Here is a 15218-nt window from a genome sequence, read left to right as displayed (position 1 = left end):
AATAAACACTTACCTTGACTGCGGCGTCCCCGGGCTGGTGTCCTCCTCTTCCTCGGTTTTCCTTTTTCCCCATTTAATGGCAGGTTCTCCTGAAGATGACAGTAAAATGGCAGTGAAGGGTTATTCGGCTTGTTAATTGATAAACCATTGGAAAATACAACTCACATACAATTCGAAAATATTAATTCAATAGATATACTCTTAAAGTACAACAAAGTTCCACAGGGGTGCCCCCTCACATTTATGGGGGCTGCGGGGGCTATTGTAGCGCCACTGCCAGGGTCGTGCATGAAAGGTTGCTCGTATTCACTGTGGCATTATAAAAATAATAACTTATTTTGTTATATAGCGCATCATAAATAATTCTGAATATCTAAGCTTTGTAAATTTATTGGTACTGAATTTACCAACCTCGAATTAATGGAAGGTAGAGTCTACAGATCACCGCATATGTCTTTGATGGGCATTCAGCTCACTGAGCCAGCATGCCGTATTAGCAGGGTCATCTCGGTATCTGCAGTCTGTGCGCCATCTCACAGTATAAAGACGTTTCGTAGTTCTTTGAGTGGCGAAGGACATCTTTGCCTGGCCTGCACCAGGTGGGGGAGGGGATAAGCAAGGGGACAACCCAAGGAGAAGCATCATCAAGTTTCTCCTGAAAGGCAAGAATCCTTGACAAACACCAGGTGCATGGTTGTTGTACAAGTCAAAGGCTTGTAGTGTTTGTGAACAACGAGCAACAGCAACGTGTATGCACCTTATGTAAACAAGCACTGGCAAAGTCAATAAGTCGTCTGGAGTTAGTGTATTAGGCATGCAATATTATCACATAAGAGAGAGATTGACAGCAGGGAGCTTGAAGGAGCAAACAGAGCGGCTTTGTTATGAAATATTCCTATATACAGTTCAATAGAAGCACTCAAGTGGACGCAGACCGATACACAGCATTAGTTGAGAAGAATACTCCACTGGTTTCAGGCAAGACATGATTGACAGAGTCTCCATTCCAACCAATGGCTGGAAGAGACTGGTTGAAGAAAGCTAATGGTTGAAAGGCGTAGCCCCAAAGACCACTATTTGACATTGTAAGCAAATTATTGTCAGCAGTGCTGTCAAAAAACAGACTTAATAATGTAGAGAATAATTCAATAACATTTCAGAGTATGTACTAATAAGTTGATTCTTAAAATTCTGAATTGTAGTGGGTTGGATTCTGGTCTATCGCTCATGAATATTAAGGAGTTAGATCTCAAATTACAGCTCACCACCATTGGAGGCCATGACAGCAATGATGATATAATAGGGACAGCAGACCACCATTTCCTGCAGGAGTCCTGCAGTACCGTAAATTTAAAAAAATAGCGCACTCTGATTGGCCAATTGGAGCTTTTTCAAAAAGTCGGTCCCTTTGATACGGTAGGACCCGTATCGATACTGCATTAGACAGAGCGTTCTACTTGGCCATCGGCAACTTGGAAGAATATATTTGCGGCGCATCTCTCAGCCCGCTCCTCCTTCCTCCTTCACAGCAGGGTCTGACTGGCCTATTGGGCAATCAGGCAGTTCCTGATAGACTGGTCTGACAGATCAGTGCGTGGGCCAGTGGCATAGCAAAGGGGAGTAGGGAGAGGCGGTCCACCTCAGGCGACACTAGTTTTGGGGGCGGCGGCCTCCCCAGCTCTAACCTGCCGTCTCAGGAGGCAATCGCCAGCAGCATCCTCCCCTCTCTTCAGCGTGGCCATCGCGGGGCAGCAATCCGATAAATTGGCGCCATCTGCTCTTCAATGCGGCAAAGGCAGGGACCGCCCGGGCGGTCTATGGTCTAGCTATGCCACTGACATGGGACATTTTTTTTGCAATTTTAGGCGGTTTTATGGCCAGGTGGGCCAGTTTGTACTGTGGATTTGTCTGATATTACCACTTTTTTTTTTAACTATATGCTTCGCTAATGTGGGCTACTTTTATTATAGCGACCTGACCTATTTATCTTGCCAGTCTGACCCTGCCTCTAAATACATGTTATTGAGCCTATAAGAAGTTAATGGCATCTACATGTGTTGATTCTGTAGCAAAACACCGCTGTCTGATTGTTGGGCGGTGTGGCACTCACCTGAATCATCTCATGTCAGATACTCTGTTATGGAGTATAGGTCATGCGGGTTTCTCATTATTTTCACTAATTATATTGTCGAATCAGGGCCATGCCTACTTCTCCTAATTTTCACTAATTATATTTGGCTTCTGGTTTTATATTATCTCTAGCCCCACTTTACGACGTCAGACTACATGGTTTGTTGAGTCCTTTCTGATGCATTGAAAACCTCACACCCACAAAGAACAGGAGGGAGAATTTTCAGCACTCTATTGTAAAATAAATGTTCATCTGATATTTCTGCTTTGTCTATGCAGGTAATAAACCACTTAGCGACCACTTCAATACCAGGACACGCTGTTAGGAATTTCTTTCAATTTAAGTTTGGATAATTACTATTATTTAATTCCTAACATGAAACTTCTTCACAATTTTACTGATAGTGTCACTCTAATTCAGTTTCACTTTGTATTTGTTTTGTTTATTAAATTAGCCTTTATGATTTGAAGATTTTTGTTGCTACTGTTGTCCTGGGCTTCGCATGATCTGCAGTCCACTGTAACCATCTAGAAGCTTTGTTAAAACCCGCAAGAGTCTCAAGGCGCTTGTACGAATACCGCTGTGGAACCCATCCTGGCTTTCCCTGTGAGACGTCCACTCCTGGGCACCCCCAAGGAGGAGGCCAGGCATCCTTAGCGTTGTGGGGGCCGTTGTGGAGAATAAGCAAGCTATTGCCCAGAATTGCAGAGTGGGACTCCATGATTGGAATAGCTACCGAGGCGAGAATTATCTGGTCCGTGGAATTTTTTAGCCCAAGACCCGCCGAGGCAGGGAATTGAACCCTGGTTCCGGGCTAGACCTCTGCATCAGGGTCTGCCACTCTAACCATTTTCACTTGAAGCAGGATAACCTGCTGAGCCCTTGGGTATTTTAATATTGGCAAATATGTCTGTAACGATAGACATGTTAGACATGAAAGTGACATGTGCTCTCTATCTGGACAAGTCCATTAATCTACAGAGATTTCTAGAGCATTCGAATTTATCGATAATCCCAATATATTCTTTACATTGTCAGTTCATTTTTCATTTGTATTTGTACTTCTAGCCCCATTATTAGTTGTATCTTGATCCTCTTCCAGATATACTTAAATAGTTCAACCTGTGTATACACCTGTATGTGGAGGATACTTGGCTACATGTGAAGATGTCATTTCTGAAGGATATCCTGACATTGAAGGACAGTCTTCTTAAGATACAATCCTGAATGTCAAACAACTTCTTCCTACTAAACCCTCAAACAGCAGGTTCTTACGCACAACCCAGAAAAATTAAAACAAACAGACTGCACCCATTCTGAGTGAACTCTATCTCAACATCTTTCTCCAAATTGTGTGACCAAAGCAAAATCCTTCCGCTTCACTATCAGGCGTACACTGGCACTAATGACACACATCATCAAAGTGGCCAGTCAGGAAATTACATCCTTTAGAGCCTGAAAAAAAGCAAACCATCTTCGGATCCCCATTGATCTAAGAATCATGGCCCACACCCTAATCATCTCCTACCGAGGCTGAGGTACTGCAATTCATGCAGGAGTTCCTTTGTCTTTTCTCATTCCATCGCGGCGGTCTACCATGCAGTTGCTCGGTCGATCGCCTCCTCAAGGGAATTGGACCACATGACACCAGTACTGAAGGAACTCTACTGCCTTTTGACCGATGCTAGAATATAATTCAGAAATTGGATCTATCACTCACAGGGTCATTCATTCCAAGACCCCTGCCTACCTTACTTCGCTTCTTACCTTCTCTGGTGGAGATGGAGGGCTTTGGAGGAAGAAACGCGTGGATTAACCATGCATGCCTCTGACATAAAACCGCTGGAGCAACTTCAATGGTAGTTCTTAGTTTATGGGAATTCATTGCAAATGATGCTGACCTGGAGAGAGTCTAGTTTATTTTACCCCAGAAGTGCAACATGAGGGCATCACATAGTTCTTAAGGGTGGGTCGCCTTACATGAGGCGTTGGAATGCTGTACATTTCTGTATATTTGTAAACGTTTTTTGGCTGAGTTGTCAACTTTGGACATGCAAATTTGGATTGGGCTCTCTTTGTTTGAGCAAGAGCGCATTTGTATCCCTGGTAGGTTGCGAGTAATGCTGAATGATCTTATTTCATAAAATTTCAGATGTTAAAGTTCTTCTGTTTTTCAAATAATTTGCAGATTTCACATAGAATAATATGAAATATTAACTTAAGTACATGCAATCTGTGCTCTTCTAGACTAGGGGTCTGTAGATTGCAAAGTTACATGACTCACAATTTAGCAAATAGTTTTTTGGTCTGGTGTTAGCAAAGATCTTTTTGATTTTAGCAAAATTAGACATTTGCTTACATATACGACCTTTCAGACAGCCATCTTCATCCAATGATCTATTTTTGTGTCATTCACCTTTTTTCCCGTCTTCTACAGCACAGACTGTAGGACAGTAGGTCAGCCCACTTCAACCATTGGCTACCTTCATTGTGAATGATGGCATTCTGCTGTTTAGTAGGAGGCGCATCTGCACAAAAAGTAGTCCCCTTAAGTGACAGGGACTTCTATGACAACATGTGATTTTTCAGTGACCGGCAGCTCCTACGATAATAATTTTTACAAAAACCATCCATCAAAAATCATTGAGAAAGCCAATAGGCTCTCAGCCAGCACTGGACCTGTTGGCTTTGTCAATGTTTAAAAAAGATTTGTGAGTGTTGCAAAGTTGGAAGCAGACAAAGCAACAAAACAGAAATGAGCAGCTTGAGTGGTTCTTCAGAGCAGTGGGAAGCATTTCTGTTTTGCAAGGGACTTCTCAGGGCAAATGGTGGATTTTCCACTTCAAAACGTCATGGCCCACCTGCCCCATGGCCCCTCTAAGAAGTACACCCCCCCCTATCCTCGTCGCCAGATCACCACAGCCACCACCCCCTCCAGTGCAGACCTCCCTGGCAATTTTGTAGTGGATAGGATACAAATTCAACAAAAACAGTGTGCTGGTATCAAAAATGCCAGACATGCTCTGTGGTTAATGAGAACTGCAAAGGAGACCGCACACAAGGAAACACGAGAGAAGAGAGCCGGCCTCCTCATGTACAGGTAATCCTTTGATCGCTGTAAAGATATTTGAAATTCAGTTTCTCTTCACAGATGTAAGGCTTTCGGTTTCTCGTTGACAAGACTTACTGTACGCGGAAGGCTGAAAATAAGAGAAAAATGCCAGTAGAAGTTCATTCATTCGACCTATCCATGTTTGTGGGAGTCTGTACTTCACTTAAACTCCTTTGAGCATGAGGACCTAGTCCTGAACAGTCTAAAAGATCAAAGTAATTCTCAATATTATATTGACTGGTGATACTTGTATTCTAAGTAGAGTGGCAGCGGAGTGGAATTTCAAAATGGCTTCTGCCACATTAGCGGAAGATTCCTATTTCAAAATGGCTTCTGCCACAGGAGCGGAAGATTTCGATTTCAAAATGGCTTCTGCCACATGAGCAGAAGACTCCAATTTCAAAATGGCTTCTGCCAGATGAGCAGAAGATTCCGATGTCAAAATGGCTTCTGCCACATGAGCGGAAGATTCTGATTTCAAAATGGCTTCTGCCACAGGAGTGGAATATTCCAATTTCAAAATGGCTTCTGCCACATGAGTGGAAGAGTCCAATTTCAAAATGGCTTCTACCACATGAGTGGAAGAGTCCCTTTCCGCAGTACGTCTACCGGTGACCAACTCAGTACCTGTGGTAACCTGGTCTTATTGTGGCTGCTTCTTGTCCTGTCTCTGCCAGTACTGCGATGGCCATAGAGTGCACAACGTACGTTACTGTCCTGTAACTAGCTTGGTTCTCTGTAGTGTGGTGTCAAGGGCATCAAATGCATTCCCTTTTCCAGTAGTGAAGTGCAAAATGATGGGACCACCTGCAGAGCGTGAGTAGGGATCCCTGAGTCTTCCGTGTCTCGCAGATATTCATTGACCTTGGGCCGAATGTGAGCCTGGGGGTGAAGGTGCAGCAAAAGAAGAAAAGTAGAACAGAGCTGAAGAGCAGATGGAAGTCGCAAAGTCAATATGGTCGACCAACACAGTCTTAACCAAATCAAGAGAAGAGCCCACAAGGGAGTCTTTCTGGGAGTGCGCAATGGGTTTGCAGGATCTTGGTTAGTCAAGGATACTATGAGTGATGTCTTCTTTTACTGCACATGGTATCCTCCTGGACCAAGGCTGGATTTTCATTTTTTCAACTCCTCATGGCTTGTTGTGAACCTGGCTTGGGGTAGAGAAGCAAGGATTTGGCCAGCAGATAGAACGTGATGGGCAGTTCCGAACCCACAACTTGTCATGCATCAAACAACAATATTGGTGGCTCCCGAAACAGATGTCCTGGCTTTTGACAGCCACTGACCATTAGCGAGAGAGAGATTGTGAGGAATAATTGAGACAACAGTTGTCTTTTCCAGTTCATGAACTGTTGGGTTGAGGAAAGAATGGGTCTCAAGTTCCCTAAGCCAAACATTTATATGTGTCTTTTTGCAGTCTTATAAAAGGGACATCAGGAACAGACCATAAGTAATCTAATACAAATGTTATCAACACAAATATCAGTACTGAGCATTCAGTGGAACAGATTAGCGTTCCTAGGGACAGGACAAACTTCGATTCGTCCAAGCCTTGAGAAAGGCCATAGTATAATCTGCCGGGGGATGAAACACACAACGGTCGAGTCCTTCTGAATAGTAATACGCTTTATTATGTAGAACCAACTTTGGATATCTAATAAACCAACAACTTTAAAATAAAATTATTTTGTAAAGTATTATAAACAATGGATTTTTTTACTTTTAGGATAGATGCTACAAGAGGCAGTCAATCCGTAAATTATGATGGTGACTCCCGCTTCCAGTTTGGTGCCATATTAGGTAGGGGTTTGTAAAGTTGCAAATCTTTCGGCCTTGCAAACTTCACGTAGTTCTCGTGAATGCTACAATGAACACAGGTAGTTTGGGATTTTTCTATATGTCGTTTCACATTGAAATATGGAGATTCCTGTCTCTTTTGAACGGTCAACATCAATCCGGTTTCAAAGTCTAACGAAAACCATATCAGAACACTGGAATGTTGGGTGCTCCATTGAAGACAATGAAGTGGTTCAGGGCAATAATGGCTGTTATAAGCCTTCTGTTCCATCATTACAATGTTTGTCTTTTTGTTTCTCCCTTTTTAATTTAAAACATTCTACCCTCAGTTAGTGGAATATTCTAATAGCCTTACAGCCCATCTGCATCGGGCTATACCAGTTGTTAAAGGCCTTCTCCCTCATTAGCGGCTTGGGACTATAACTTGAGGACAGGGCCTTGCGGCTAGGTCCTATAAACGGCTGGGACTATAAGTCAGGTGCAAGGCCTTATACAGCCGGTATAGCTAGCAGGCTATATTAAAGTTACCTATTCCCTAAACGGCACATCCATTTTCAGCATCAACCACCACTCGAGTAGCAATGTTTGCAAGTTTGTGAAGATATTGCAAGTGTGTTGGAGATGTTTGTGAGTGTAAGCCAAATTCGAAAATGCTGCAGCTACAGGTAGCCCAGCAATCAGAATCTCTGCAAGACTGCTCCTCTGTAATAAACAATAATCACAAACCCAAGCCATAATCCCAAGATATTTAATGATAGATGCAAACATTTAAATAAGGCTGCAGTCTTCAGCAACAACAACAGGAGCTGAGACTTATTTCAGCATGAATTTTAAAGTGTGTTTTCGGTGGATGTCATGGGCATCAGCTAGGGGGGCAAGGGAGGGCGCGTGCAACCCCCTGGATTTTTCACTTGTCCTTTAAAAGACTATGCCCCTGCTCTTTGACATTGGACATCGGTTCAGAGGATGGATGATACTAAAATTTTGCCCCCTCTGAAAAAATGTTGCGGACGCCCATGGTAGTTGTATTGAATTTTCACCACCCTTCATCTAGGTGCTCAGGTGGGGCCAAAAATTCAACTCTTATCCTGAGTTCTTTGTGTACACAGAAGTAGAGATAGCTGCTGTGTGCATAACCCAGGAGTAGCCACTCTGCTCATTTGGTTATTTGGGTTTTATTTCCTGGTTTGTCTGGGTTTTGCCTCGAGATGTTTGCACAGTAAATCCGATAAAATGAACCTTATTTATTTTCAACCAGTTTTCTTTCTCTGCTTCTAGGCCTACTATTTTTTGAGTTTTTATTGGCATCTCTCTAGCAGTTTATTGTGTTTTTCAGGCAGGAAAGAGGTGTTTTCAGCATATATTTTAAATACTTTCAATGTCCTAACATAATTTAATTTGAACTTTTTGTGTCCCTGTGACCATCCCCCCCTGTGGCCCAGCGACCAGTCCGAAATCTGCTTGCCTGTAATTAAGCATTAATTCAGGTTATTAGGTGGGGGCTAAGAACAGATTTAACTGATTTATTAGTCTCGCGTAGCTTATATTTACCATAATAATAATAATAATAAGGAAACATATGTCTGCACATTCAGCCAGGTTCTTCGGTTGACTTTATTCAATCGACTGATCTCTTCAAGTGTCATTCATACTTTGCTCTGCCCAACAAAGCGAAAGGCATCGAGCAATAGGTCAGGTCTGCTCCTTCATCGGTTGTCTGCCTTGCACTCTGAAGGACGCGATTATTCCTGATTGCACGTGCACAACTACTTGAAAAAGTATGTACTTCTGTGCCAGGGATGGTGTGCAAGTGCAGCTGAGCTCCTCCATTATTTATTTATTTTTTCTCCATTATTTAACCCCTTCCCTGCGCCGCAAATTCCACCACGACGCGGGAGGGCTAGGGGGTGGACTTTGCGCTTCGGTGCTCATGACGGCTCCATGCCGTCATGAGTGACGGGCGGCATGTGCTTAGGGTGACCAACTGGCATTGGTGCAAATTCAGGACGGTGAGTGCAAAAATTCAGGACAAAGGGTCAAAATTCAGGACAAAAATTCAGGACAGGAGGTCAAAATTCAGGACAAAACTTCAGGACAATTGGATACGTTTTACAGACACATCAGAGGTCGCGCAATTGTATAGAAGTAAGCCCAGCCATATCTAGACATATTCAGCCATTTGCAAACCTATCCATCATGTATCCTTCCATCTTACATTTCACTCATCCATCCCTTCATCCATCCTTTCACTCATCCATCCATTATCCATCCATCCGCCATTTCACCCTATCCATCTGTACACTCATCCATCCACTCTTCTACCCATCCATCCAATCACTCATCCATTCAGCGATTTACCCTTTCACCCATCCAGCCATCCTTTCACTTACTCATCCATCCACCCAGTCACTGATCCTTCCACCCATCCACCCTTTCAGTCATACATCAACCTCCCTTTCTCTCTCCATCGACTCTTTCACTTAGCAATCCTTCCTTCCATCCATCCATCCATCCACCCACCCTCCTTCCATCCATCCATCCACTCATCCGTTCATGAATCCATCCATTGACCCTATCACTCATCCATCCTTTCTCTCATCCATTTATCCTTTCACTCCTTCACTGGTCTATTAATCATTTTGTCCATCTACCTTCCCTTTCACTCACTCATCCATCCTTACATCCACCCTTTCACTCATCCGTCCATCCATTCGCCCTTGCACTTATCAATTCATCAATCAATCCATCATTTCACTCATCCATCCACCCACTCACATCATCCACCTTTTCACTCATCCATCCTTTCACTCATCCATCCACCCTTTTACCCATCCAGCTACCCTTCCACCCATACATCCAGCTATTTCCGTTTTCTCTCTTCCATCCTTCCACTCACTCATCAATCCATCCATCCCCTCCCATTATCCATCTATTCAATCTTTCATTCATCCATTCACCCTTTCACTAATTCATCCAGCCATCCCTTCACTTACTCACTCGCCCACCTTTTCATATTAATTTTGAGCTGAGCCTTTTTGAGAAGAGGCCCATCAAGAACTTCACCCTTGTTGCAGGAGCCATTGCAGGACTGGTACAGAAGTCACTCAGGGCAGAGACAGGATCCACTACGGGAGGGGACAGGAGCCATCACAGGAAGGGGAACAGGATCCACCGGGGTGGACACAGGGGTGGGTATGCAGTATTCTAGTTTCATCTTGGTCTCTTCCAGGGTGGCGGAGGGCTCCTCATCCCCTCCTGGACAAGACAATGAGAAGACAGGCTCTGTTTCCAAAATGTTAGTTTTGCCCCCCTCCCCCCACACTGATGTACAGTACTGAAAGGAGATACTCCAAGAGAACTGATTTATTTAACTGATTGTCCTCCATACTTTGTTAATCAGTGTGGGTGCGATTGGGCCATTTCTCTATTTTATTACAATATAGACTGCATGTTTGAAGAATCGAGGTTTGTTTACAATTTAGTGACAGTAATTAAGCTCTGTGAAGAGAACCACGTGCTGCCTCGGTGTAATCAGGGCCGGTTCTAGGATGTTTGGATCCCTGGGCAGAAAGGGAATGTCTCACACAAGTGCTTCCTTGTTCAATGAACGCAGTGCATGATCTTGGTCAGCTTGGCTTTAAAGTTCAATCACATGCAGCTTCATAGCCTGGTAAGAGGAGGCAGTAGCTACATGGAGTGAAGATATTAACACACTTTGAATGACCCTTCTAAATCATGGAACACTTTGACTGGATATGCAGCATGCTGAGTCTACTGAACAAGTGGCTTTTCCAACCCATGCTATTGACTACTTCTGTTTTATCTACATCTGCACAATAAAAATGAATGCAGTAAAATGCTTAATTACTTAAACTATAGAGTTTATTGAAATTGAATGAAGCTTGCCCTGACACATGGCGATTGGGAAGAATGAGCAGGCAAGAGAAGAGTACAGGCCTGGGCAGAGAGGGAGTCCAGTAAATGAACAAACAAGCAGCAAAAAAGGCTAGTGCACCATGATGTACTGAGAAGATGGGAACAATTAATTTCAGAGCTTTTGCCTCCATGCAAGTGCCATAACCTTCTTTTTAATGAAAGCTGTTATATACTATCTCTAGTGGCCCTGTTGCTTGGCTACTCTTCCTCATGACTTGCTTCTTCCTGGGGACATACGCCATGGGGCAAGGTTAAAATGATTGGCTATCTCGATCTGTGTTCCATTTAATGCCCCCTTCCTATCCCCTCCCCCTCCACCAAACTTCAAATCTTCTGTCCTTGTGACTCCTGGGAGGCAAGTTCAAAAGAGGAGACCAGGGTGCAGTTTCTGGAAATCCCTCTTACAATGGGGCTCAGTAGGGGGTGCTCATTCCTGCCAGCATGGCTGCTTAGATAATTGTTGCTGTGATTCGTTGATCATCAGAAATCTTGAATATATGAGGAAAACATGCTAGAAATTTGCTGCACAATAAATAACATGGCAACATAACTTAAATTGTAAACTGGTTGTTTGACTTTCAGGTTTGCAGAGTTAAAATCTTCCAGGTCAGATCTCAAACAGGCGAACATGCTGACCGGTCAGGCATGGGGCTCAGAGGAAGGGCACAAACATGGACTTAAGACATTCTTAAAAAGCACTGCGCTTGGAAAGCAAATTTCGTCCACAGTGCCTCACATTGTTCCACACCCACATCACCTTATGTTTAAAATGCTCCTGGAGGATGTGTAAAGGAAGCACAGGCTTTAATATTAAATCACAATGTTACATAAGAGCAAGTCAGTGACCATTGTTGAAGGGAGGCAGATATCTGGTAATCGTACAAGTATGGTCACCTGGTAAAAATAACATTGGCAAAACCAGTATGTCTGGCTTACAAGAGTGCCTCTTCATTGATTGTGGAATTTAGTTACTGTGTCACTCATCATACATATATGGACCTGTGTATTAATTCATCCACTTTTTGACTCATTCTATAATTGAGTCATCCATCTACAATACTCTACCCGCACTCGCACACCATCAACGAAGGGCCACATTAATTTACAAGCCAGACCTTCTTACTTTGCCAATACATATTGACAGACAATGTTTGTAACGGCACAAATCTAGCTATAAAGGCAGCTGAGTGCTGTACAAAATAGTATTTACTAAGTACATCATTATTTCATGAGGAATCTCTTGTCGCAGTCATATTAAAGCAAACTCGACTGCGGCCATCTGGACCACACTAGCACAACTTTGTAAACAGTGATGGTTTTAATTTCTTGCACAGTTTATTCACCAAAATTTAACCATTGCAGTGTTGATTGCACTGTCACTTAATCATTAAAAGTCAGACGTAACATTGCCTTAGCAGAATCTCTACAGAGCATGTTTTGTAAAATGTACTGCTTAAAAACTTGGGGCCACTTCCATTGCATGCCTGACGCACCATGCGGACAGCTTTAAATTGCACGCTTTGTCTAACCAGCAGTGTAATCTACTCAAGTGGGGTAAGAATGATATATTCCAAGACATGGTTGTATACAAGACGCATTCAGTGCTGTTTGCATCTGAATAGATGCCCCTGCTCCGAAGCTGCCGGCCTGCCGCCCCTCCCTCTGTCACCTTCAGCACCTCTTAACAGTTCATCAAGGGCTGAAGGTGTGAGGGTTACAATCCCGCTGTGCCTCGCCAATGCTGATGGGGGTCTGAGCTTTTGTACTGCCTCGGAGTCTGTTACCCAACCTCAATAGCATCGCAGTGAACAAGGGAGGTGGGGGCCAGCTGTGCCGGTTGTGCGACCAGCTAAAATTACGGACAAATGGCGTCCGTCAAAGAATCCTTCACGGACAACGGACAGACGGCCGAAATTACGGACTGTCCGTGAAATTTACGGACGGTTGGTCACCCTACATGTGCTCATGATGGCATGGTGTCGTCATGACCCCGCCCGCTCAATAATTCACCCACGTGGGCGGAGTAGCAGCGGCATGACGGCTCCACGCCGTCATGACCACACGCCGCCCGAGACTCCTGATGGCGTGGAGCCGTCATGAACACCCAAGGGGTTAATAACTCAAATGTTAACAAATACAAATGCACACCTGCCCAGGCCAGACCCATTCGCCTTGCTGATGCTTGTTTCGATATGTGGCCTGCGTACATTTAAAACTTTACATTGATTATCTTTCAGTTTCCATTAGTGATATCTTAATAAATGTTGAACACAAAGTCAAATATCTTTTTTATGTGCCCAGTGTGGACCACCTTAGAGTGTCTTTGTCAGTCAAATGACACCACCTCATCACATCACTGTGCTTACATGCCTGGCCTTCCTTATGCGAAACACTAGACTGTTCCCCTCTCCTCCAAATGCGACAATTAAAGTGACCAAGTGCCAGATGTAGGTATCCAAATACCGGTCGGTAACGGCCAAAAATACAGATTTTCCGCCGTTACCGACCGGTATTTGGATACTGAGATGTAGGGCAACTCAAAATACAGATTCGGTAATTTTACCGAGTCGGTAATTTTACCGAATCGGTAAATTTACCTATTCCGTACAATTACGGAATCTGTATTTTGAGATGTACGTGGCACTGTAAACAGTGCCACAGGGCTTTAAGGATTCGTTATTTACCACCAATAACGAATACCTGTGAATATGCAAATCTGTGCATGTACACCTGTGCCATGTGACAGACATTCATACCCTTAGGGCATGTATGTGTGCCACATGGCACACAAGCACTAATCAGGGGTGCAACAGGGTGTCAAAGTGACACCCTGCCACCCTTGACTTTTTCGGTATTTCCCGAATCGGTAATTACCGATTCGGTAATTGACATTCATTCCTATTGGCCTCCAGGACCATAGGAATGAATGGCAAATACTGAATCGGTAATTACCGATTCGGTAAATACCGAATCTTACAGATTCAGTGGGGCATATTACCAAGCAATAGCAATAATTATCGCTATTGCTTGGTTAGAGACAAAAATTTACCGCAGCGCTGCGGCGATTTTTACCGCAAATAAACCTTGGTATTACCAAGGTTTAACGCAAATGCGGTAAAAATCGCCGCAAAGCATGAATATCGCTGAAAAGTCAGCGATATTCGTGCATTAGCGAGCTAATGCTCTTAGCCATGTTATCCACCTCCCATTGGATAACATGGCTAAGAACTGCTTAGGGCAGGTGTTAGCTTTTGGAGATATTCCCGCTTAGCGCGAATATCTCCAAAAGTTGGTAATAGGAGATAGCGATGTTAGCGACTGTTTTCAGTCGCTAACATCTTGGCACGCCCACTTTGCATCTCATTAGTGATAAATATCACTGACATGCAAAGTGGGGCCCAAGATGGTCGCTATCTCCTACTAGCTGTTGCTAACTGGTGTTAGCGGCAGCTAGGTAATAGGGAGATAATTTTATCTCCGCTTTCTTGGCTTTTAAAGCCAAAAAAGCGGAGATAAACCCCCTTGATAATATGCCTCAGTATTTTTTACCGAATTATTATCTACATCTCAAATACCGATTCTGAAATACCGAATAGGTAAAATTCGGTATTTTAGAGTCGGTATTTTCGGATTACCTACATCTAGCCCCAAGTCTACAACTCCCAAAATACATTTGTTTGTTAAATAAAAGATTAGGCTGTAAAATTGATGGCCCAGGGACATGGAGTTGCCTGCTCTGGGTGTCTCCTGTTTGAGACCACAGACGCCCTTCCCTGCCCCCTGTGGTGCAAGAAGCACAACAGATTTCAGTCTTTTACTGTTCTCTTTTTGCCACGGTCAAGTTACTGATTCCATGTTCCTTTCCACCATTGTCCTGCTTCTGTTGCTGGTAACATAATACCCATCACAACAAGCATTGACAAAGTCAACAGATCACGCTTTTTAGGTTTTGCCTGGCGAAAAGATGCGCTCTGCGCATCTTTTTCGCGCAGGCGAAAACCTAATGAGAATAGTACGGGAGACAGGAACGGCCCCCGTCTTTCATTGGCTAGCTCCATAAATGGAGGCTAGCCAGTGGAAGACGGGCCTGCCGTCAATGCCGGACCAGATTTGGGGGCGTTCCCGAGAATTTTTGGCTTTTGGCTACGTCAGCCGAAAGCCTGTTCTCGGGAACGCCCCTGAATCTGGTCCGGCATTGGTTTTTTTTGCCTTATGTCCTGTTCCCGCTCCCCCCCTCCG

The sequence above is a fragment of the Lissotriton vulgaris genome, chromosome 10 (assembly GCF_964263255.1).
Source record: "Lissotriton vulgaris chromosome 10, aLisVul1.2, whole genome shotgun sequence".
NCBI lineage: Eukaryota > Metazoa > Chordata > Amphibia > Caudata > Salamandridae > Lissotriton > Lissotriton vulgaris.
The sequence above is the reverse complement of the archived record's forward strand: the minus strand, read 5'-3'. Positions refer to the sequence as shown.